We start from the raw sequence: 3,204 nt of genomic DNA, 5'->3' as shown, positions 1-3,204 counted from the left end.
CTGTGCCATGCCAAGCAGCCGTGCCGTGTCACCGTGCCGTGTCACTGTGCTGTGCCACTGTGCCGTGCCGTGCAGCCAGGCCGTGTCACCGTGCCATGCCAAGCAGCCGTGCCGTGTCACTGCGCCATGTCACCGTGCCGTGCCCTACAGCCGCGCAGTGAGGGCGGGGGGCAGGTGGAACGTGGCGGGGGGCTGCGCCGATCTCCACTGCAACTGTGGTTCTTGCGGCCGCTCGGGCTGGGGCGCACGGGGTTGCCACTGGGAGAGGAGGCAGCTCAGGAAGCTGGCAGCCCCCTCACCCCCCCCCAGGGCGCTGCTGGGGGGGGCAGGCAGGGCTGGGGGGGACCGCTGCCTGTGGGGGGGTTGCGCTCCTGGCCCTGGGCAGGTTTGCAGGTGGTTGGGCCCTGGATTTCCCTGGGTTCATACTGGCCCCCCATCCCTGCTGCCTGTGTCCCCCCCCGACCCCAGTGTCCCCACATCACCTAACTTGACACCCATGTCCCCTGGATGTGCTGGCATGTCCCCATGACCCCTGGTGCCCCTGCCCCATGGCCGCACGCCCTGTCCCTCTGCAGCCCCCCGAGGAGTTGAGGGGTTCATGCAGGGACAAACCTCGGCGCAACCTGGTAGCCAGGAGCCCCTTTCAGCACTCCAAAAACAAACATGCGAAGGGGGAGAAACTAGAGGCACCCACTGGTTTTTGGGGTGCACGGCAGGGGTGGGGGTGAATTGTCCAGGGCATCCTGCACCCCACTACGGCACCTCCCAAATTGCAGAGGCCAAACCCAAAGGAACCAAGCGCTGCCCAAGCAGCAGCCCCGGGAGCTCAAGCTCTGGGGGATTTAAAAATAAACACGAGGCGTGCATGGTTTCGGGTCTTACCCCCCACCTTCCCGTGCCCCGGCCGAGCCCTGCGGTTTGCACCGCGGCAGCGTTTGAGCTGTGACTCTCTCTCTCTGCTCCGCCGGCAGCGCGAGGCTCGGGGAGCCGGGGAACCGGCGGTGTCGGAGCAAGCAAGGTGCAAAAAAAAAAACAAAAACAAAAAAAAACCCAAAAAACCCAAACCCCAGAAAAAGGCTGTTTTCTTCCTCCCTGCTCCTTGCAGCAGCTCGGGGCTGGTGCAACACCCGGCCTGGCTGCTTGCCCCCGGGCCCAGCCACCACCCCGGCTCGCTGGTGTGCCGGGTGCGGGTGGCAGCGAGGGTTTTGGCACCCGGAGTGTGGCAAAGCATCGCCTTGCGAGAGCTCAGCGGGGGCTCGGAGGCAGCGCAGCCCCTCGCTGCCGCCCTTTGATGTGGCTGCAAGTTTTTATCAGTGGCAGGAACCACCTTCCCTCGCCACGGCCGCGGCTCGCTGGCTCCGGAGGAGCTCTGAGCCCCGGCGGGTGCCCGCTTTCGGTGCACGAGTGGTGGGATGGGGCCTGCGAGGGCTCGGCTGGACCCCGGGGTACGTGGGATGCTCGGGGCCACCGGCCATTCCGGCGCTGGGGAGCACGTGCGCTGCTCTTTGCCACAAGCGCTGCTTTCTTTTTCTTTTTTCTTTTCTTTTCTTTTCCCCTCTCTCTCGCGAGGGCAATTTTGAGTCAGCAGCACCCGGCGCGGGCTACGCGCGCTCTTTCCACCGCTCTTTGCATGCCGCTTCCCCGCTGCCCGGGCACTGCCTGAGCCCCGCTTCCTGCCGGGGTCACGGCCGATCCCCTGTGCCCCCAGCCCCTCGCTTTGCTCCTCACCCGTGTTTAGACCCTCCCTGGTGTACAGGGGCAGGGTGGTGGCTCGGGGGGGGGGGGCTCGGTTGGGCTCCCTGGTGCAGCAGCCCCCTGGGGGCATCGTGTCATCCCTGTCATGAGCTCACAGGTCTCTGCCTTGGGGCTGGTGGGAAACTGTGGTGTGCTGGGGGCTGGGGTGGCCAGGAGCAGGCAGGGCAGGCAGGACAGGCAGGGGACCCCCTTCCCATGCTGGTGGGGAGGAAAATTAACCGCCCACCACCACCAGCCCCCTGCCAGGGGTGAATCCTGCTGGTGGGCAGCCCCGCTGCCAGCCCTGTCCCTCGCTCCTGCTGGGGTGACGGCTCCGGAGAGCAGCCCCCTCCCCTATGCCCCTCCCTGCCCAAACCCGGCCTGGACACAGGGGTTCCCTTCTGGCAGAGGGGGAGGCAGAAGCCCCCAGCCCTACACAGGACCCCGTCAGCTGGGTGAGACTTTCCAGGGGGGCCCTTTCAGAGAAGCTCCAGCACCCGCTTTATGAGAAACGCCAGCACTTTGAGGAAACGGGGAGGGGAGGGGGAACCCAGCCCCAAGACCCCACCCCACCACCAGCCGCCCCCCACCGGCTACCGCAGACGGGAAGCGGCACAGCCCACGGGAGGGAGGGAGAGGAGAGGAGAGAGGGAGGGGGATGGGGTGTGGGGGGCTGCAGCCTCCCCCCCCCCCAATCCTCTTCCCTCGGGGGGGGTCAGGATGATTTTCCCCATCACCCCATGTGTATCTCACACAAACAAAGCTGGGAGCAGGGCTGGGGGGCCCTCTGTGTCCCCCATGTTGGTCTTGAGGGGGAGGCTCCATCCTGCTCCCCACCAGCGATGGCTCGTTAACGTGGGTGACACTAACGAGGTGGCCAGGCAGCGGGGTCGGGGCTGCTGGTGGGGCTGGGGCTGGTTTCCAGCTCCGGCTGCCAAAAAACTTCAGCGGGTGCCAAAATGCTGCGGTCGAAGAGCTGAGCTCTGCCGGGGGGGGCTGAACCAGCACCCCCAGCTCAAGGCCCTGCTGCAAACCTGGGCTGGCAACTGGGGCTACTGGGGCCGGTGATGGTAAAGGAGGGCCTGAACTTGGAGAGGGGGGGGTGTCAGAGATTTGGGTGCCCCCTCCCCGGGTGCAGGGGGGGACAGCGGGGTGCAGCTCCATGGTGGGGGGTGGCAGCTGCAGCCCCACGGCCACAGGGTCCCCCCCGGCCGTCCTGTCCTGTCCCCTTCCTGCCCTTGGCGCAGGCTGGCGCCCAGCCCGAAATAGCAGCGGTGTTGGTTTCCGATCCGGAAGGTGCTTGGGGAGGGGGAGGAAGATACCGGGGAGTGGGGGGGGGAATCGGCCCCGAGAGCATCCCCCCAGCTGCTGGGGTCAGTCAGCTCCTCACGGGCACCCAGCCGGGCACGAGGCGGGGGGTGGGCATCACGCTGCCTCAGTTTCCCCATCACCCCTCCCCACGCCGTGCAG

This window comes from Strix aluco, chromosome 24, assembly GCF_031877795.1.
Source record: "Strix aluco isolate bStrAlu1 chromosome 24, bStrAlu1.hap1, whole genome shotgun sequence".
Classification (NCBI taxonomy): Eukaryota; Metazoa; Chordata; class Aves; order Strigiformes; family Strigidae; genus Strix; species Strix aluco.
Note: the sequence above shows the minus strand (reverse complement) of the source record.